The sequence below is a fragment of the Garra rufa genome, chromosome 6, assembly GCF_049309525.1.
Source record: "Garra rufa chromosome 6, GarRuf1.0, whole genome shotgun sequence".
Classification (NCBI taxonomy): domain Eukaryota; kingdom Metazoa; phylum Chordata; class Actinopteri; order Cypriniformes; family Cyprinidae; genus Garra; species Garra rufa.
Genome location: NC_133366.1, coordinates 46780902 through 46804522, shown reverse-complemented (window position 1 = coordinate 46804522; position 23621 = coordinate 46780902). Strand labels below are relative to the sequence as shown.

General features: G+C 35.9%; 1 protein-coding gene across 1 annotated transcript in view; it reads right to left on the bottom strand.

The window, feature by feature from the left end:
• elfn1b (extracellular leucine-rich repeat and fibronectin type III domain containing 1b) overlaps positions 1-10030 on the bottom strand; it is a 119821-nt gene extending 109791 nt beyond the window's left edge. Inside the window, exon 1 of the mRNA XM_073841766.1 lies at positions 9764-10030. The gene's annotated coding sequence lies outside the window, so the exon portion shown is untranslated. The remainder of the gene's footprint in view (positions 1-9763) is intronic.
• Positions 10031-23621: the final 13591 nt, after the last annotated feature.

Below are 23621 nucleotides of genomic sequence, written 5' to 3'. Positions count from 1 at the left end.
CCAGATCTCTGCCATGAGAATGAGAAAATGCTTCCCGAAAAGGTTCGGAGGCAGTAAACTTTCATCCAATTAGAGTACAGCGTTGATGCTGGTCTCCCGTACATGCCAATGTGAAAATTGCTATTAGTCACAGTCCTAGTTTGTGTGCTTTCCGTGTGATATAATCTCGGCACTCACAGCCCCATCTTTACTCTATTAAATTGAAGTGTTCAAGGGAAACAAAACACTGATGGCGGAGCGCTACTGGAGGAAGTTTGCTGAGTGCCTCTGTCTTATCTGTGCTTAACAGGCCATAGTGTTAATGTGCGGGTCGTGGCAGATATTGCAACTTCCTGCTGATCTGTCTCCAGGTTTCATAATTTTCTTTTATAATGACTACAGCTAGATTGGTGGCAGGGACAGCTGGTCTGAGAACATCCCAGCTTGTGCCAAGAACAACGCTGCATCCTTTCTTTCACAATTTCCTGTTTACCTCAGCAAACTTTCAATATGCAACCTGCTAATCTGTGGCCATAAGCTAAAACCCTCATAAAACACCTTTATTGAAGCTCCCGTGCTTAACACTGTCAAACTCGCAGTACAACACAAGCTAATGAGCTATTTGAAGTTAGAAAGCTGCTGCTTTTCTTTCCTGAGTTAGAGAAGCTGTACAAAGTCAGAGAAGTCAAGGAAGATGGGCAGACCTGACTCCTCTTGAGACGTGAAGCATTCAGGTGTATCCAATTTTCCAAGCTGGTCCACACAACTGAGTTGAAGGAAAGTTTTTTTCTCCCTATTTTAATCTTTTTAAAGTTGTGGTAAGCTCTTGTGTAATGACTGACATGCTGTACAACTTTTTTTTTTTTCATTTTTATTCTATTTATTCAGATGATGTTATCCAGTTTGGTCAAATTAAGGTTATTTTCACATTTGCATTTAAAACTAGATGTGTATCAGTTGACCCTTCACTGGGAGTCTGACTGACAGGCGATCTGACTAATCATAATGCAGAATCTGCCATTTTGTCTAACAAACTAACCAGACAGGAGAGTAAATTTACATCGGTGGACTTGAACTTGAAAAGTGGTGTGTACTGATGTCTTTCTGCATTTAAACCAATATACCCTCTGATGTTCATTCATGTTTATTTTGTGCTATAATAATTAGTAAAGAGGATCTGAGGAGCTACAGCGATCTGTCACGACATATTAAAGAGCCACAAAATGGCATTTATTGTTTGAATTTCTTACAAAAATTACAAAATTTGAAAGCTGAGATTTTGTTTCATACCAAAAGCAAACTGCTCTTCTTGCCATGGCTTGATGGACATAGCAACAGTAACTAAAGGGAGCAAGTATTTGCGAATGGTCAATTGGTGGATGGTTACAGTGATAATGAAAAAAATTGTAAAATTATATAATTTAAGGCCCTTCACACCAAGGACCTGATAACTGTAACTATACGATTTTATTAATCATTCTAATTCTCAACAATTTTTTTTCCAGCTGATGAATGGTAAAAACACTTACCGGCAATCAGAATTCATTTGACTTTAAAGAGCTTGAGCATTGAAACCAATTTAGTTAGGTTATCAGGATTTAGTTTACATCATATTATAAAATAATCATGTTTTTTTTTTTTTTTTTTTTGTGGACTCAAACCATTTGAAAAGCCTGGTTAAAAGGCAAAATTTATGAATACTGAAAATGTATTACACTTAAGGCACTCAGTTTCTTCAAATGGTTTGAGTTAGCAAAACTCATAGAGTTTTACAGTGTAATATAAGTATTGGTACAGTTATCATTTAAGCAGAGTCTTTACAATTCCTTCTGATAAAAAAAAAAAAAACAGCTAAAACCGGCCTAGGTTGGTTGGCTGGTCATAGCTGTTTTAAGCTGGAAGTAGCTGGTTTTAGCTGGTGGTTTCCCAGCCTGACCAGCTATGACCAGCCTGGCCAGGCTGGGAAAGTGGCCAAAACCCCTCTAAAACCAGCCTGCAGACCAGCTATGACCAGCTAAAACCAGCCAACCAGCCTAGGCTGGTTTTAGCTGGTTTTTTCACCGGGGATGGAATGCACTGATTAAAGGTCCTAGATCATGTCATTTTTACAGCTCGTAACTTTCAAAGTGTTTTATGGAATTTTTGTCTACTTAATTTTTTTCCCAAAAGATGTTTTGTGAGCTGAACAATCAGTATGTTGTTATATAATGTAACTTATATGATGCCATATTGTGCAGCTTTTGGTTGTAATTTTCAATTGAAGGGTAACGAGAAGGGACATCAGTCTTCACTGCTTTCTTAGCGATGAGAAGATGAGAAAAGTATTGGGAAGACTGTGGACTAATAAAAATTCCTAAAGACCCACGGCTTTGTTCTCTCCATTATAGCCCTTATGCCTTTGAGGCTTTTAGTACACCGCAGCTACTGAAAGAGCTTACTGGTGGCAATGGATATAAGCATAGGCCTTCTTATCACTATGAAAGCAGTGAAGACTTACACTGCTTCTCTTGTTGAATAAAAATTACCACCAAAGCCACACAATGTGGCATCATATCAGTACTGTGTATTCCGAGTTGTGCTGCAGTAAAAATAGCAACAGGTACCACCAGTCACTCACAGAGTGCAACCATTTGATGTAACTTAAAATAATACTGCCCCCATAGTCCAAAACATGTATAAAACGATGTGGGTTTTTTAAATTAACTAAATCTTTTAATCTACATATTTCAGTAATATACATTATTTATGTTATATTAACCCATACAAGTCTTAATACCTGGGATTAATTTTAAACAATAGTACAGTCCATTGACATAACTGTACTTCTATTCCTCAAAGCCTAATTTTCAGTCCTGTCAAAAATTAAATATGCCGCTACCCTGACTAAAGTTTATAGCTATCGTTCGTGTGAACAAGCCTTTACTCACCCTCATGTCGTCCCAAAACTTTATTGCACTATTTCAAAATATTATACATGTTTGGGACAGTATGATGGTGAATACATGCTGTCAGTCATTTTATTTTTGGGTGAACTCTCCCTTTAATGATAATTGCCAGGACAAGTAGCTATTCTAGGCCTCAAACCCTGAGAAGCACAGCAATTGCAAAGTTCTAATCATGCGAGACTGAAAGGCTAAAGTGGGCAGGCCATTGGCAACACTTTAAGTCTATAACAGTTTCTTTAATTAAATTCATGACAGAATTTCCGGAGGTTAAAAACAAGTGGAGCGGCAGCATTGTGGATGCGCTGGAGGGGATATGTGGTAGATGCTGGTAGGCCGGGCGAAGAGGTACTATGCCCTAGGTTATTAAAAACCCAAAGGCGAAGAATAGATCTCAACTAATGACAGGATTAAGAAGAAGAGCCATTCATCTTACGCAGATTTGCCCCACTGCATTTCTGCACTCTGCGCTAACTGCACTAGCTTTAATAGGCCAAGACTGGAGCCGAAAGATCCTCAATTAGACACTCAGTGGCGGATCTCCTGGGTTAAAGAACTGGTGCGGAACAAAAAACAGGCTTAAGACGTGCGGAAGTAAGAACAAAGGGAGGAAACGGGCAAAGGAACCTGAAAGCCCCGGCCTTGACACGTACACACACTTTCATCATTAAAGAAGAAGTCAGAAAAAAGGGTCTTCTTGACATCGGAGCCGAGCGCATGTGGATTCCCACCAGTTTCTGCAAAACCTTGGGGGTCCGACTGACAGGCTTGTCTGATTAATGGATGACTTTCTGACTCTCCATCTTCTCTGTACATTATCCGTTATGACTTTGAAAAGACTCTCAAGGAGAGCGGTGGAGACACATGATTGTTAGCGTGTGGATTAGGACCTCAAGGTGAAGGAAGAGAATGGACTGCGTCCAATACCGTGACAACCTTAATGAGATCATACTTCATCATTGACTTCACAGCTGACATGAACCACATGGTCCTGGTGGTGCATATAGTCCTGCAGAGCGCTCTTTATTCAACATTATAAGCAGTCAAAAGAACATAGAGAGAGCGAAGTGGTATACGATGACTCAGAATGTATGCTGTGACATTTCAAAACTACACCGTCTGACCCAGGAGATCAAGGTTTGTCTGATGAGCTTAGGCAGGTAGCCCCTGCTGGCAGACGCTGTTACTACATCATGCTGGCAAAAAGCATGCTTGCGTTCAACAGTACGCTGACCCAACTGAATATAGTTTTTGCAAAGCACACACAATATTTATTTATTTAGAGAACTCTTGAACAATATAAAATGTGTTTTCCATGTCTACATTGGGATTTAATAGAAGTTTTAACTGTTTTCTGTGCAACTGTTTGATATTTATAGATAATTGGACAAATATTTGCTATGATTTTTTCTGCAGAAATACAACATAAATGATAAATATGATCCTAAATATGTAGATTTTCTGAAAAATAGTAGTGCCACCATTTACTCACCATAATGTTGTTTTGAACCTGGAAAAAAAAATCCCTAAAAATGTATTTTATTTTATTTTATTTATGTATTTATTTATTTTTGTCCATACAGACAAAAGTAATCAAAACTGGTTACATATACAGTACCAATCAAACGTTTTGGACAGTAAGATTTTTAAGTCTCTTCTGCTTACCAAGCCTGCACTTATTTGATGCAAAATACAGAAAAAACAGTATTATTGTGAAATATTTTTACTATTTAAAATAACTGATTTTTTTAAAATATTTTTTTTAAATGTAATTTATTCATGTCATTAAAGCTACATTTTTAGCATCATTAGTCTTCAGTGTCACATGATCCTTCAGAAATCATTCTAATATGCTGATTTTCTGTTTAAGAAACATTTATTATTATTATTATTATTATTATCAGTATTTAAAACAGTACAATTTGATGAATATCAATCAGCAAAAATCTGCATTTTTCTGAAATAAAAAGCTTTTGTAATATTATACTCAATATTACTTCAATATTATTAAAATTAATACTTTTATTTAGCAAGGATGCTTTAAATTGATCAAAAGTGATGATAAAGACATTTCTAATGACATTTATAATGTTATTATATTTTCTGAAGAAACATGACTGGAGTAATGATGCTAAAAATTCAACTTCGAAATCACAGAAAGACATTACATTTTAAAATATATTCAAATAGAAAACACTTATTCTTAAAAAATACTAAAATTCAAAATTGTACTGTTATTGCTGTACTTCGAATCAAATAAATGCAGGCTTGCTGAGCAGAAGAGACTCAACAACCAAATTTGCAAAATTTAAATGTTAAGAATGTTAAAAAACATTTAAATCTTACTGTACATAAACTTTTGACTGGTATTGTGCATATTTGGAACATTGTTCAAATTCAAATTTTCATTAATAAATTTTGCTTACTTTTTCCACGAAGAAAGGGTTGCAGTTTGTGCAAGAAGCAATGTAATTGTCATTTCGTAGAAAAAAGTATCTTCAGGCATGTTCCAATGAGTTTTGATACTAAATTATTCCTCAAATCTTAAATTTAAAAATCCTAAATTTCTGAATAATTGTATGCATTCAAATATATGGTTAACATTTTGAGTGTTGCTTTTCATGCTCCTAGACCAAGATTTTAACAAAGCCGTCATATTTTAAAAATCAGATTTTTTTTTTGTCTTTGACAAGCTAAGTGTGCTTCACCAGTCATGTCTCTGTTAAATTATAACACAGATTCTTTTTCACTTACAGCCAATTTGCATGCATAAAAATGTCTAAAATATTCATAACTATGTAAGTAGGTCAAAAGGTGGACACAGTATTAATCGCCTTTCCCAAGCTTGCATTCTCGGTCGGTGCATGTGTGGCGTGAGTCTGGTAGACCTCTGTTCAATGTTGATTTGTTGCGCATTAATCCAAGGAAATGTCAGGAGATATTGACCCAATACGCAGTGAGACATAAGAGGTCATAATGTCACGGCTGTACAATGAATACACCTAAGCTACTGGTATCCTTGCAATGTAATAGTGGAGGTCAATGCCCAGTTGCCAGGAGATTGACGAGAGAGGTTTGATTTCTGTTATCAGTATGTATGATAAGTGAGGGCCACGCTGACGCTGAGCAATAACTCCTTGATTACATAGCGCGTCTGTCATCACAATCTGAAAGTGACTCTAACAAGCTCAGCAGCGAGCTGGGGAATACACTCTTTTATGAGCTCGGAGCCTAGCGAGACGCAAGGTGCCGTTTGATGCGCTGAGCCGGTAATGAGCGCGCGTCCAGTGTCACACACCACGACGTCGATCAAAGTCAAGGCAACCATGGCAACCCTACATCTCCGATAGCACGCCGCCTTGCCTTTTTTAAGGCTCTAATCACATTTCGAGAGGATGGGAGTTTAATCGTTCTGCAGGTGGCACTGTTGAGACTGAACATTTCTAATGGGAGATGATGTGATACACGGCATCCCACCTGACACGTGTCTTAACTAGGCATGATTCGACAAGTTTCCAATGACAGGCAATTCTTCAGTCTACCCTGAATGCAATAATGTTGAGTGATGTGAGACAGTCACTGATAATCAGAATATATGTGACCCTGGTCCACAAAACCTTAAGTCGCATGGGTATATTTAGCAGTAGCCTAAAATACATTGTATGGGTCAAAATTATCAATTTTTCTTTTATGCCAAAAATCATTAGGATATTAAGTAAAAATCATGTTCCATGAATACATTTCCTACTGTTAATATATCAAAACTTAATTTTTGATTAGTAATATGCATTGCTAAGAACTTCATTTGATAACTTTATAGGTGATTTCTCAATATTTAGATTTTTTGCACCCTCAGATTCCAGATTTTATAGTTGTATCTCAACCAAATATTGTTGTATCTTTACAAACCATACATCAATGGAAAGCTATTTTGTTCAACTTTCAAATTTGTATACATCTCAATTTCAAAAAATGTACCCTTACGACTGATTTTGTGGTCCAGGGTCACATATTTGATGTTTAATGTACAGTTTCACTCTTAAAAATAAAGGTTGTTTATTTGCATATATGGGTATGTGAATAACCTTAAACGCATTTAAATTCATGGTTTACCATCTTTTCAGTGAAAGGTTCTTTGGGGAACCAAAAATGATTCTTCTTAGCATTGCCTAATTTTCGATAAGAAGGATTTGGGATGACATTTCACTACTCAGTATGAGGGACGAAAATTTGATGTCCATTTTTATCCACTCTTGCAATCCTAAACTTAGAAAATTCCCAAAAAATTCATCTCCAAATTAATTTTTAAAGAGACAGTTCACCTGAAAATGAAAATTCTGCCATTATTTTCTCATCCTCTGAGAAGATTATTTAAAAATTTCCCCCCCTACAACGAAAGTTAATGAAATGGACTGAAATCCAGCCTTTTTTTGTGTTCCAAAAGAATTTTGGGATGAAATATCCCTTTAAAACATGACAAAAATGAAAATAAATGGGTTTTGCTTCCCACTGACTTCTATTGTGCAAAAACTACTATTGAACAAAAACTACAATAGATGACAATGGAAAGCGAAACAAAATATCTTGTTTTCAGCAGAAGAAAGAATTGCTTACTAGTTTAGAATGAAATAAAGGTGAGTAAATGATGACAGAATTGTGTTATTTTCACCCAGCCAAAATAGATCTGCTTTGGACAACTCAAGTGATTGCATACAAACACACCTAGTCATCATTATGCTGCAAGTTGCAACTGTCTGGGAGCTAAACTGACTAAGCCTTCCATTTTGCTGTTCGTCTGACCATCAAAGAGAATTTGTATTGTCAGACACTCAGGCTACTAGTTAAAGCTCTTTTCCCAAAAATCATCTCTCATGAATGCAAGTAGGGCAGCCTTCTGAATCTGATGAGAACGGGCAAGAAAAGTGGTATAAAGTGCATGAGGGAGAGAGAGTCTTCGCTCAGAGACAGAAACTTTGATCTCTCTGAGGTTCCCACATTCATGCATTACATCTGTGCATTGCATTACATTCCATCTATTATATTGATTTATTCAAATTCATCCGGTTGAAGTAATATTTAGAACACGCTGGATACTATAACGCTGTCTGCTTCTGGACAAATCAAAAACATGAACAAATGATCAAAATGAGTTAAGATGCTATCCTTGCAACGATGATATATATGCATTAGTTTGTACAGTAGTTCAGATATCATCACAAAATAGACTAAATCTTTGTATGTTATTAAAGTTGCCAACATGACTTAATAAAATGGACAAGCGGACAAATGAAGAAGCTGTGATCTGGATGGAAGTAACATACATTCAATTTGTTAATTCATCCATGGCTAACGAACCCAATGTATATCTCATTAAAACTAATAGCTCAGAATTAGACTGAATAGGATTTAATTTTTCAGCCCCCAATGACTCCATTGGAAAATGAATCACAAAACCAAGCTCCTTTGCAAGGTCTGATTTCCATTTTTTACATGCATACCCAAACGAGTTTGATTCCAAGATCACTTACCTTCGTTCAAAAACACTCCCAGCTATAAAATAATTTTATCACGTAATGTTTGTACAACCTGTGATAGCATTACAAGTTTCAGTCAAGAGTAAGTCACATTCAGTAAATCATGGAGTAGACTTTATACACCAAGCAACACTGAGCTCTGTCCAGCGTTCTGAAACGCGTTGCTGTATATTGATTTCAATGCTTGGAATGGCTTGTGCCATTGCCGTTCTGAAGGAACGTTCACATATGAGTTCACTCTGCGCTGTTTTTAAAATGCTGGTTCATGGAGTGTGCTTATTATACAATGTGCGAATTAATGAAGTATTAGTGACCATAAATTAACAATATTTATGGAATATTTTCATGATGACTGACATAGCCTCCAAAACTTTAAATATATATTAAATATATACTGTACGTGTGATATGTAAATGTTAAGGTAAAGTGATAATTATAGTTTCTACTTAATGTAAATCAAACAGAGTAACGATTCCAATGGAAAGTTCTCTAGCGGTGTACTGTTGCTATCGTTACTGCTTCAGACGAACGCCAATTTTGTTCGCAAATATCTATATTTTAAGCAGGTGAAACTGCGGCAATTTTGGTGTTTGAAAAGTTTGGTAACGTTAATAAAACGTTCCTTAATTAAACCAACTGAATAAGACCCCTCAACAATTCGTTTTGATTGACAGCCCTGACAAGGGTTAAAGCCTCGATTAGAACCCTCAACTCATAATTCGCAAGTCAGACGAACATCTTTGGCCGTTACGTCGCGTTTTATAAGCGTTGCGTCTTACGACGTTGTTGTCAAGTTAAAAAACAGTTTAACTTCAAAACACCTGCGATCCGTTCCGTCTTTGCGTTTTTGAACGCGCAGGAACGCGTTCAGTCTGAACGGCCCCTTTTACTAAACACCAGCTTTTACTTTTTGCATTCCACTCGTTTCCTTCTGTGTCCTACATTTGTCGCCTGCTTAAAATCTCATTCGTATCGCATGAGACAGCGCTGTATCGATAGGCTCGGTGGTCTCACTTGGATCGGAAGCAGTCGCAAAGGAGTAGCCCAACTCTGAATACTAATTTGCTCATGCCCTTCGGTATAAGACGGCCTTAGTACAGGTAGAGAGCCGAAATGTTTCCCCACAGAACAGGGAAACAAAGACCCTGATGAGCTACCTATGACCGGTGCGCCGAATCCAATGAAGCAGATGTGTAATCGATGAGTGGATATCAATACAAAACACCATTGCGCTATTGACACATAGAGTTGACTACAGACTAGAGAGAATGTTCGTCGCCTCTTATTTGATGCTACTTGAAGCCTTACCTTTTAAGATGACAAGCCTCCTGTCAAGGTGTTATGATGAGAGAGTGTCGGTCTGTAGATCTCATTTACTTCAGAACTGCAAAATCCAGCACTGCGGACGCGTCCGGGCATCAAGCAGCAAATGCCCGCTGCTGGAACAAGCCACTGCGGCAGCAACAAATCTCCTGGTCCGAAGGAGCTCGCGTTGATTAATTCGAGTCTAAAGCGTGATGGAGAGTTCGTATTTTTTCCACCTTCGTCCCGTGTTTATCCCGCTCTAAGCCAGAGTGCCTATACTTCTCACCACCAAGCGGTGGACTGAGCAGCAACCAGTCAGATGCTGTCAGACACACACACACACACACACACACACACACACACATGCATACAGGGAGTTGTGTGTGTGGGGAGGTAGGGGTGATTGACAGGTTGTTATTATTTCCCACTGTGGGGGAATTAGATTATTGTGGCACTATTTGGGGGTTTTTAGATTAGGAATCCTTAACCCAAATCATGTTTCATCCAGTTCCATGATTCCACTGTTCATACTTTATTCGAAATAAGATAGGGTTTCTGGAGGATCGAGACTCCGAAAATTTTTTGGGGCATCTTACAACGTAGGCTACATTAGTTCAATTCTACACATTATATTATATTATACGTTTCAAATGAACTTTTAAACAGGTTTTCTATCCAAAAATCGTACAGAAACGTTTGCGTGTTTTCCAACCCTTTTGAAAAAAAAAAACAGCATATGGTTAGGTAGGTTTTGAAGCTGGTTTTTGCTGGTCCTTTGCTGGTTTATGCTGGTCCTTGACCAGCAACATGACCAGCTAAGGACCAGCATAAACCTGCTATGGACCAGCATAAACCACCAAAGGACCACCATCCCAGCATCAGAACCTACCTAACCAGCAAATGCTGTTTTTTTTTCAACAAGGAAACTTGTAACTATAGAGTGTTTTCATGACATGTCATCAATCGGCCATTTTGGCAGCACTGAATATAAACAATGCCTCTGAACTGAATGAAACTGGCATATTTAGCTTATTATTGTTGCTGAAAATGATCAATTATTGTCATGTTTTGGGCTGTACTAATCGGTCAGACCAGGAAAAACATTTGGAGTACTCATAGACTTAGCTGGAAAAACTTCAGGAGTTTCAAAGTCGTCATCAGATTGGTTAGATTATACAGCATTTCTGTAAGACGTGTGTCGCGTTCTTAAATGTTTCGGCTGGAAACAAAAATGCCGTGGCACTAAACCCCTCATGAAAGAAGTAAGGTCATGTTTACAACTGTGACAATGAGCGCTTATTGGGATCAACTAAAGGCTGGATTTCCAAAAGTATGTGAAAAGTTTGTGGCATAGAATTTTTAAAAAATATGTCAGACAGTTTTAGACGCCGATCTGTTATTGTGGCGACATTCCACTCCCCTAAGCATGATGCTGCATAAAACGAAACCTGATTAGTTGCTTTACCTGTCAGTCACATTGGCTATTCAAAGTGGCCAAGGTTCCCAGAACTCATGCCGTCAGTCTGAAGGTCTGGCTATGCGAGACTAACATCCGAGTATTGCCAGTATGGCCACGCATCTGGTGTCCTAAGTGCAAACAACCTATTAGAGATTCAGATATGAGAAAAAACATAATAAATCAATTAATAAGGATAAAGGCGACAGTTTGTGCAAGACAGTGTCATTGTATAACTTGCACACTATTATTTAATTAATCCAGTTTTTGATATATATCCACCACTTTCTTACCATAAGAGTACATTTTATGGGTCCGGTTTTATCCGCGTCCAGCCATTTTTAGCTGTACAAAACAGCTTGTTTTGCTGCTTGCTATTGCATATTGGTGCATGTTGCCATATTATTTTAACGTATTATCTTAATTACAAGCACACTGGTTTTACCATTTACTGCACATTGTTATTCTTCTCGTTATTTCCCTATAGCGGCTAATGAACCGCATTGTCTTACACCCATGTGCTTACTTCTGCGTTTACGAATAAGGTAGATAGTCTTCATCACTTATCTCCCTCCAACTTATATGTTGTCAATGTTTAACATGTTTTAATGTCAATATGAACATCTTTGTCTTATTTTGAATGGTCTTATTGTGAAATACACGTATAGTCTTCTTCCTTTTCGATTCTTTCATTGCAACCATCAATCATTCAAAAATTTGTAATCTAATTCCTGATGTATAAAATTAATGTCCCACCCTACACTCTTAAAAATAAAGGATCTTTATTGGCATAAATGACTCTATGAAGAGCCTTGAACATCCATAGAACTTTTCAAATGCAGAAAAGGTTCTTTATAGTCGAAAATGGTTCTTTAGATTTTTATAATGTTTTTTAAAATGGTTCTTTTAGGAAAGATTCTTTGGGGAACCAAAATGGTTCTTCTATGGCATCACTGCAAAAACACTCTTTTGCAACCTTTTTTTAAGAGTGTATTTTTGTCTCACCCTATGATTTTATTGGTTTATGACTTTTACTCCCACTATGCACACACTGTCATTAGACACTGATATTTGGTTACATTTTGGTTGTGATGATGGGTGACCAATGTCAATTCAACTTTACTTTGTCAATGTTAATTTGATGTACTGACGTCAGATGATATTTGATATTTTGTTGTCTTTAGGTTGTGTAACCAAAATCCAATGCTAAGTTAACGTCAAATTGCTTTTCATTCAAACCTGGTTTTCATTCTCAACCAAAATGCCAACATCAACCTGACATTATATTGACGTCCTTTACCTGCTGGAGATCTGTCAGATGCTGAAACAGTTTCTGTGACTGTACAAAGTGCATGAATATTTTACAGTGTATTGTTTTGTTTATGATTTGTTGTCTGTTGCAAAACAACCTGTACCAGAACATTCTAGAGTCACACTGTTTCTCACTGTACTGACAGCAATTCGGGGTCAGCATCACGACAGCTCACCTCCTTTGAAAATTACACAGGAAACGCTTCTTGACCCAAGTCGTTCTTACTCAGAGTTAAAAACAAGCTAAACCTAGAATTATGCACAGTGTGAAAAGCCCCATGCAGGCAGACAAAAAGGTACAAAAGTTGTCACTAAAGCAGTACCTTTTCAAAAGGTACTAAAATGTAGTTTTATGGTAGCACTATGTATTCTTCAGAGGTAAATAACAGCTTTTCTGATAGTGTGGAGTCTTTGATAGTTACATTGTACATCTCTGAACTGTAAATGATGCCCTCTGTAACACCCTCGTCATGCTGACCAACACTCTCTTCAACACCTCGAAAGAAACAGCATAGTGATGTTAGTGCGACTGGTGCTAAGTGTCGCAGTTCATGGAGGTTTCGAGCATTCGAATGTGATACAGAGAACTTAGTTTTGAGAAATGCAATTTTTTGCTGCATTACTATCGACACGACGGCACTTCACCTCAAGCCAAGGCTCATAAAATTTTTAACAAACCAATAAAGTTGGAGTTTTACAGAGCTTTCTCACTGTAGAAAATGTTTTAAACTCTATTTTTGTACACCTAATGTCCTCAAGGTCATTCGTTTTTCACATTTATTTACGATTGTAGATCAGACAGCAAGCAGACCTCACTATCAAATAATTACTTTGAAAGGTCATAAAAGGTGAGGGGAGTTTCAAATGCGTCTCTTTGCTGTAGGAGAATTTCCCAGGAATGTGTGCGTCTGGCTCTTGTTCAAACATCTTTTGAATTATAGACTTAAGCTCACAATTGCTTACCTATTTTTAAACTAACACATTCATACATCAAAATGAGTGATGACTCGCTCTTGGATCTCGTTCAGTCAGGAACACAAAGTCCTTAAAATGTGTTCAGTTCAAAACGGCGGAGCTGATAGTTTATCAATTCAAGTCATAAATGTCTACTGAAGAACAACTGGAGAAATTTATAGCCCTAGAGCAGCCGTGTGCATGTTTCTCAATTCCCTCACCCAAACACGCAGTCCAATCACAGGAGGTGATGTTTGCAGTGCTCCAAAAATATCAGTGCATTTCCCAGTACAACCTCCTCGACAGGAAAACAATAGGCATGTTCAAGATCCCTGGGACTTTTAGAACTTGTTTCTCTGTGCCGACTAGCTCCAGAAGAGACGTACTGTCATCAGGGTAACATATAGACATTTTGGGCTAGACTGTTTCTTATAAGACACTGAAGTAGCAAACAAAGCTCATTAGATGATGAAAATAATAGTCAATTAAATGTATTTACAGTATTAACTTTTGAGGCGATGCCATAGAAATACCATTTTTAGTGAATAGTTCTTAAAATAACCATTTTTATTAATGCGAAGAGCATTTTAATGAAAAAGAAGCTTTTGTGCAGTGGAAGTTTCCATGAATGTTAAAGGTTTCTCTATGGAACTATCAATGCAACCTTTATTTTTAAGATTGAATGAAGTATTGGATTTTGTTTCATTTGTTTTGAATGAAAAAATATTTAAAATGATATCCAGTTATGTTATTCAGAAGAAATAAAGGTACAGCAGGGTTATTAAAGTTAACTAAAACTAACTTAAATTTATATTGAACTACTATTTTTTCTTAGTGTGATAAATATTTTAATGATAAATACAAATCTGGGCTATTATATTTGGCTAAAATTAAAACTTAAAATAAAATGTTAACTGAAGTATAAATATTAAAAAATATTTGTAAAACATTTTAAAAAGAAAAAATGAATAAAAAATATTTAAAAAATAATATATTATTATATAATAAAAATGTTTAAATTATTTTAAAAGAAAAAATGTATAAAATATATTAAACAATTCTGATTTTTATATGGTTTATTTTGACGTTAAATAATATATAAAAATAAATTTTAAACATTTTTCATTTTCATGTAGTTTAATTTGGTGTACAATACAAAAATTGCTCAAACTAGAGCAGGGCTATTATAATTATCTAAAATTAAAACTTTTTTTAAAAACACAAAAAATGTTAACTGATATATATAAATACTTCAAAATATTTTTAAAACATGTTAAAAATAAAATTATATGAAATTAAATTAAAATATATAAAAATTTAATAATATATAAAAATATATTTTAAAAATATACAAATTTTCTCATTTTTATGTAGTTTAATTTGATACAGTACAGTACAAAAATAACTAAAAGTACAGCAGGGCTATTATATTTAGCTCAAATTAAAACTTTGAAAACACAAAACCAATGTTAACTGATATATAAATATTTAAAGTATTTTTCAAACATTTTAAAAATAAAAATATATATTCAAATAAATGTAAAAAATAATAATATGTAAAAACATTTCTCTTTTTTTCTTCATTTTGATGTACAAAAATAACTAAAACTACAGCAGGGCTATTATAATTAGCTACAATTTAAACTTTTAAAAACTCAAAAAATGATAACGAAAGTATTTTTTTAATAATTTAAAAAATATATATGTACTAAAATTTTGACTAAAATATTATATTTTTGACTAGAATTATGTATAATATTATTAATCATAAATATAAAAAAATGAATAAAAACTATAATAGTATCTCAGTGCTACTGTACTAAAATAACACTGGGACCCAGATTTGGATTTCATTTTGAGATTTGTTAAAATCCCCAAGCATAAATAGTGTATGAGTCATAATGATCTAACTTTATAAAGCTCCTCTGATTAAGTAATCCATCACCTTCAAACGCATTTTTTAAATCGCTGTCATGGTTATAATAAGCAGCTCGTCTTCAGGCCGGTCACCTGCACCACCGCCTGTCATCTAACGCAGGAAAGCATAAAACCTTCTAGCGAGGACGACTGCTGAAAATGCTAAACAGCATCACTCAGTGGGCAAAGGCCCAGTATGGCGCCAGGTTCGGTCTCAGAGGGTGATGTGTATTATATATAGTTACACAGACAGATATTGGGACTATAAAGAGGTTCATAAAAACATGGTTCGTAGGACAAGCAGATGGACAGGCAGGAAGTGAGAGGAGACAGAAGAGGAACTAAAGAGACATGCTCCCTATGTCCTCTTTGAGCACTGCTCGTTGGTCTTTTTCGAGCTTGGCGTTTAGCCCAGAGCATGCTGAGACATGCTCACGTCTTACCTGAAGACTCGTTTAAATGATCTGCTTACTCGTTCACACACTTGGCACCGTTCTGAGGAAGCAGGAACAGAGAGAAAGAGAAATTGAGAGAGAGAGAAAGAGAGGGAGAGAGGAAAGAGAGTTTGATGTACTTGCTCAGTAGGCTTCCTTGATCAGCGGAAGAACTTTTTGGCCATGACAGGTTTTAGGTGTGTATACAGCTAGATTTGAGGGGGGGGAAAACAGGACACTTTACAAAGACATCAGGACTTCTGAGGGATGGATATGAAAGGTTTGATGCCATGAGAATCTTCAAAGTGCCTTTCCCAGGAGAATGCGTGACTGTAGATTAAGGGTTAAACCAACCAACTCACATCAAGAAAGTGCTGAGGGTGGGAGGAAGTAGAAAGTGAAGGAGTAAAGGAATAAAGCATGGGAAGCAATAGATTGACAGACTGGTGGGAAAACAGATGTACAGATAGACGAGAAGTGAGGAACCTAGTCAGAGAGACATAAAAGTTTGGGGTCAGTGAGATTTTCATTTTAATTACTTTTATTCAGTAGGAATGCATTAAAGGGTTAGTTCACCCAAAAATGAAAATTAGCCCATGATTTACTCACCCTCCAGGCATCCTCCAGGTGTATATGACTTCCTTCTTTCAGACGAATACAATCTGAGATAAATTAAAAATTATCCTGGCACTTCCTAGCTTTAGAATGGCATATTTGGGTATTTCTCTTCATCAGTCTAAAACAAGTCCAATAAAGTGCATCCATCCATAATAAAAAAGTGCCTCACATGGCTCACGGGGTGAATGAAGGCCTCCTGTAGTGCGTTTTTGTATTTAAAATGTAAGAATCACTTTAATCTAGTTTCCACCAACTGGTCATACCTCAAGGTGGATGACATAATACGGCGGTGTTGCGCATGTGCCATGCAGAAGTACTTCTCAGAATTCTGATTTTGCAATTGCAGGTTAACGTCACAAAAAAATCTGATTTTCAAGTTTATCTCATAATTCTGTGGTATATATGGTACTTCTTAAAGGTGCCATAGAATGTAAAACTGTGTTTACCTTGGCATAGTTAAATAATAACAGTTCAGTACATGGACATGACATACCATGAGTCTTAAACACCAACATTTCCTCCTTCTTATATAAATCCAGTGTTTGCAAAAGACCACTGAAAAATAGGTCAATTCCAACATAACACCAACTGTTACGAAACTTTCCTGGGATCGTTAATAGTTACGCCTCCAACATTTGCATCGCCCAATCATCAGTAACGTCAGCACATCAGTAACACAAGGCAAGCCACAGAAGGGACACAGTTAGCTTAATGCTAGCGCTAACCTGTTACATTGCAATACATAGGATTTCACTTACCATATAAACAGAGAAATAACTGCCTGATGATGGAGAATGATGGAGAAATAACTGCACTGATGATGGTGAATGATTTACAGATCTTGAGAATCACTGACAAGCAGCTGAACTTGTGTGGTAAGTACTTGTGTCTCTGCATTGTAACGTTACACAGAGCACATGCATCACAGTAATGAGACTAAAATGTCCGCGATTCAAAACGGCAGATTCAACAAACCTCATATTAAAAGCGGCTAGAGCTCCTAATTAAATATATATTTTTATCCATGTGCAAGCTATTGACTTGAGCCAGTCTGTGAAACATCCAATCAGAGCAGAGTCATTAATATTCATGAAGCTTCCAAATAAGGCAATAACAGAGCATTTCATTATAGGGACAAATCCTAGGGTTGTAAATGTACCTGTAAAACCATTTCTGGAGTTTTTTTGCCCTTTCCTATGCCATATACCTTCTATGTAGATATCAGAGAACAATTTAAAAATATTGTATTGCATTCTATGGCACCTTTAAATATAACTGAATAAGTAGCCATCTATTCATATCCACAAATGCCCACACATTCTTGCAATTCTGAATTATTGTCAGTATTTTGTCTTGTCCTCTTCTGTTTTCCAAGTGTTTTCCCCCCATGTTTCATATGTAAATGGTTTAGTCCTTGTCTTCCCCTCTAGTTTTGTTTCCATTTGGTTTGTTCATGCCCATATTTGTATTTCCCCCTCGTTATCCTGTTATCTTGTTTGTTACCACGGCCCCGTTTCTGTGTATTTAAGTCTGTGTTTGCTCACTCCCTTTTGTCCGTCGATGTAATATTACATGTTCTCTGTTCATGCTCCTGGTTTTTGTTTGTTTGTTTGTTTGTTTGTAGATTCAGTGTTTTGTTTATTTAAAAAAAACTCCTCAACCCGCCCAGACTGTGACAATTATATCTTAAATCTGCGAAAAACAAAGTCTAGATCATGCAACACTATCTCACAAATTTTTAGAGCCTTACTTGTCCGATTGCTGTGGGATCGGGTTGAATTGTGAGATAAAAACTTGGAATACTTAGAAACTTGCGAGATATATTCTTAAAATGTTAACTTTTTTCTCACATGATGGTCACAGATTCCGATTTTTTTCAGCTTCAGACTCTTGATTTTACCCAGTCGTCGAAGATCAAACATGTTTGATATTTTCAGCCAATTTTTTTTTTTATTTCTCAAGCATCTAACAACAAGGTGCGTATGTTTCTGTGTGAGTTTGTTGTGATTGTAATGACTTTGAAGTCTGCAAATGTGTGTTCTTCAGTCGTGTAGTATATGATGCAGTTTTCCTTTGTGACTGTTAACAAAGTGTATGATGCCTAGCGTTTAAAAATCAGATTTTAGAAAGTTGTTTAGTGTGTTCTAGTCTTTCAAATTTTTCACAATGTAGAATTTTGAGTCACTCAGTTTTTTCCACCACAATAACTGTGACTTTTTATCTAAGAATTCTGACTTTTCTCTGACTTTGCAGGGAATTTGACTGACAGGGCGATCTGACCAATCATAACACCAAAACTATCATTTTTGTCCGATAAACAAACCAGACAACAAAGCAGATTAACATCGGTCAACTTATACTTGGAAAAAATGTGTATTGACATCTTTCCGTGTTCATTTATGTTTATTTTATGCTATAACAAGTAAAAAGGAAGAGATTAACAGTTCATGTGCCAATTGAAATGAGGCACTACAACGATCTGTCACGAGTCACAACAAATTAAAGAGCCACAAAACTGTATTTATTGTTATTGAATTTCTTTAAAAAATTACAAAAGCTGATACTCTGTTTAATGCTCATGTAACATGCTCTTGTCTGTCAGTGTTCTCTTTGCTTCAAAATATATTTTTCTCTTCATGAGAACATAATGTGTGGCCTGAGAGTGCCATTGCTTGTTGGACATAGCAACAGTAACAAAGGGGGCGGGACTTTGGGAAGGGTCAATTGTGAGTTTATACCTAAAAATTCTGAAATATATCATAATTATAATCATTGCGAGTAACAAGTCCAGATTGTGAGAGAAAAATTCTGAATTGTGAGAGAAAAAAATAATTTTTTTTATTCATACAACAAAAACATTGATACAATGACATGATATTTTGATAGTTGCTTGAAGAATAGACCAAACTTTAATTTGAACTTTTCCTTTTGAATACACGCTCTTCATTGTGACGCAGATGTCAGTGTTTTATGCCAGAGATGCAATTGGAGAGCTGAGGAGGCTATTTTCAGCAAATAAGAACTGAAATTTCAGTCTGTTTATCACACAGAGCTGTTGTACAGCTTTAGAGGGCTTGAAATATGGCACATGAGTCATATAGTCTTCTTTTATGATACCTTATGGTGCCTTTTTAATTATTAATTTATTTATTTTCTTTTGGAGCTTGACAGCCCAGCTCTCATTTCATTGCCCTTGACAGATATAAAATGTTTCTGGCCTTAAAAGTTATGAAACTTCACTGTAGATTTAGAACGAACTGAACAGACATGGAAGATGCCATTATCTTTATTTATGAAGCACCATATAATTACAATGTACATTGTCCAAGATGCCTTACAGTCACAGAGTAAAACTAAGTACGAAAAGAGAGAAGGAAATAAAGTAACAACACAGGTAACTAAATGAAAGAGAGAAAGAGATGGTTATGAGATGGTTGTTAGACATTGCCTTTTGCCCATGTGTCTCTAACATAAAGGTTCTTCCATGTAATGTTAAAATGCAACATTTATTATGTATTGATTTACAATAAGCTCTTGTTTGCTCTAGGCTACAATAATATGGTATTTTAGCTAGGCTGCAGTACAGTTTCTAACTGCTCTCATTTGCCTTCTCTATCTTTCTGATAACACACACACACAAGTTAGACACATGAAATGCTGATAAACAAAGGTGTATTGTAGATTGCAAATGCACAATATAAAATTAATCTCATATAAATATAATATATATTATCTTATATTTTAGTATTATAATAGATCATGTTTCCAAAGTTGGGAAGCCTGTTTCTTTCTTTTTTATATATGTATTTATTTATTTATACAATTTTGATTTCAATTGATTTGGATATTTCAAATCAAACAATTTCAACAATTTTCTAAGCAGTGTTCCAAAAAGTGCTTATACTGAAGTCTAGGATCTCAATATATACATCAGTATGTCAATAATTTCTCATAAAATTTTCCCAAAACTAAATTATCTGTGGAAGCCCATTTCCTCCACAGCTTAATACAAAAAAAAATCTGAAAAGAGACATAAAATCTAAATCCAGTGAAAAAAGTCAGAATATTGAGATGTAAATTCAGAATTCTTAGAAAAATCGGATCATCAAGATATACCTGCAGAATTCTTAGGGAAAAAATTTTGAATATCGAGATATACATTTAGAATCCTGAGACAAAAAGTCAGAATGCTGAGAAATAAATTGACAAATTGACAAATAAAAATTTAATTGTGAGATACACATTCAGAATTCTGAGGAAAAGTCACAATAACAAGATATACGTAAAAAAAAAAATTATTAGCAAGTTATAAATACAGACTTCTTAGGAAAAAAAGTTTTTAAAAAATTTAATTGCGAGATATACATTTAGAACTCTGAGACAAAATCTCAGAATATTGAAATATAAATTCAGAATTATAGGGGAAAAAATTTAATTGCGAGATATACATTTCTTATAATTCTTAGGAAAAAAGTCAGAATAACAAGATATACGTGATTCTTAGAAAACGAAAGTCAGATATAAATTTAGAAACCTGAGAAAAAAAGTCAGAATAGCGACATATAAATTCAGAACTCCGAGACAAAATGTCAGAATATTGAGAAATAAATTCAGAATTCTTAGAAAAATAATGAAATTGTGAGATATACAGTCGTGGCCAAGAGTTTTGAGAATGACACAAATATTAGTTTTCACAAAGTTTGCTGCTAAACTGCTTTTAGATCTTTGTCTTTTTTTCAGGACCTCTGCAATTTGACTGGTCATGCTCTCAATCAACTTCTGGGCCAAATCCCGATTGATAGCAACCCATTCTTTCATAATCACTTCTTGGAGTTTGTCAGAATTAGTGGGGTTTTGTTTGTCCACCCGCCTCTTGAGGATTGACCACAAGTTCTCAATGGGATTAAGATCTGGGGAGTTTCCAGGCCATGGACCCAAAATGTCAACGTTTTGGTCCCCGAGCCACTTAGTTATCACTTTTGCCTTATGGCACGGTGCTCCATCGTGCTGGAAAAATGCATTGTTCTTCACCAAACTGTTGTTGGATTGTTGGAAGAAGTTGCTGTTGGAGGGTGTTTTGGTACCATTCTTTATTCATGGCTGTGTTTTTGGGCAAAATTGTGAGTGAGCCCACTCCCTTGGATGAGAAGCAACCCCACACATGAATGGTCTCAGGATGCTTTACTGTTGGCATGACACAGGACTGATGGTAGCGCTCACCTTTTCTTCTCCAGACAAGCCTTTTTCCAGATGCCCCAAACAATCGGAAAGAGGCTTCATCGGAGAATATGACTTTGCCCCAGTCCTCAGCAGTCCATTCGCTATACTTTTTGCAGAAGATCAATCTGTCCCTGATGTTTTTTTTTTTTTTTGGAGAGAAGTGGCTTCTTTGCTGCCCTTCTTGACACCAGGCCATCTTCCAAAAGTCTTGGCCTCACTGTGTGTGCAGATGCGCTCACACCTGCCTGCTGCCATTCCTGAGCAAGCTCTGCACTGGTGGCACTCTGATCCCGCAGCTGAATCCTCTTTAGGAGACGATCCTGGTGCTTCCTGGACTTTCTTGGATGCCCTGAAGCCTTCTTAACAAGAATTGAACCTCTTTCCTTGAAGTTCTTGATGATCCTATAAATTGTTGATTTAGGTGCAATCTTAGTAGCCACAATATCCTTGCCTGTGAAGCCATTTTTATGCAACGCAATGATGGCTGCACGCGTTTCTTTGCAGGTCACCATGGTTAACAATGGAAGAACAATGATTTCAAGCATCACCCTCCTTTTAACATGTCAAGTCTGCCATTCTAACCCAATCAGCCTGACATAATGATCTCCAGCCTTGTGCTCGTCAACGTTCTCACCTGAGTTAACAAGACGATTACTGAAATGATCTCAGCAGGTCCTTTAATGACAGCAATGAAATGCAGTGGAAAGTTTTTTTCGGGATTAAGTTAATTTTCATGGCAAAGAAGGACTATGCAATTCATCTGATCACTCTTCATAACATTCTGGAGTATATGCAAATTGCTATTATAAAAACTTAAGCAGCAACTTTTCCAATTTCCAATATTTATGTAATTCTCAAAACTTTTGGCCACAACTGTACATTCAGAATTCTTAGAACAAAATGTCAGAATAACGAGATATAAATTCAGAATCCTAAAACAAAAAGTCAGAATATCGAGAAATAAAAAAGCAGAATAAAGAGATATAAATTCAGAAACTTTTGAACAAAGTTAGAAAGTGAGATATAAATTCAGAATCCTAAAACAAAAAGTCAGAATATCGAGAAATAAAAAAGCAGAATAAAGAGATATAAATTCAGAAACTTTTGAACAAAGTTAGAAAGTGAGGTATAAATTCAGAATTCTGAGACAAAATGTCAGAATATTGAGAAAACTAAAATAATATAAATTGTGAGATATAAATTCAGAATTCTGAGAAAATAATTCTCATAATTCATTTTTTTTTCCCAGGATTTCCCAAAAATGCAACTTTTAATGTCACAAATCTGTCTTTATTTCCTCACAAATGTGAATTCATATCTCATATATCTCACAGATTTGCAGGTTTATACCTCGCAATTGTGTAACATCTCAAAAAAGTCAGAATTTCCAATTAATCTCATAATTCTGACTTTATATCTTGCAATTCTCGCAGTTTATATCTCTTTATAGAGTACTTCTTGAATAAGACTGAATAAGTAGTCATCTATTCATATCCACACATGCACACAGACTCAGCTAAATATGAATGAACAAAGAAGTTTGTGTGTGTGCATGTGTGTGCTGCTTGCTGGTTATTTGCCTGTGTCTGGTCTCTTCTCTGATCTTGGGCCATATGGCTATGGTACAAAGCTTTCACTGCATTTCAAAGGACATTTATGCAGGACACCGGCTGGCCAGTCCATAAACCATACCACTCATGCATATTCACATTTTTATTTTTAATTCTTTCATACACTTTCTTTTTCCATGGTCACTGTTGGGTTGCAATCTTCATATTCCAACAGTGACTCCACATATACCGTTTATAGATGAGTTCTCACAACATGTGCTAATATTATACTCTATGTGAATCTGCAAAGTGAGCTAGTATGTTAAAATATAAAGGTAAGTATACTTTAAAATGCTTTACGTCATAAATCACTTTTTGTAGTTCACACAATTATCTAATCA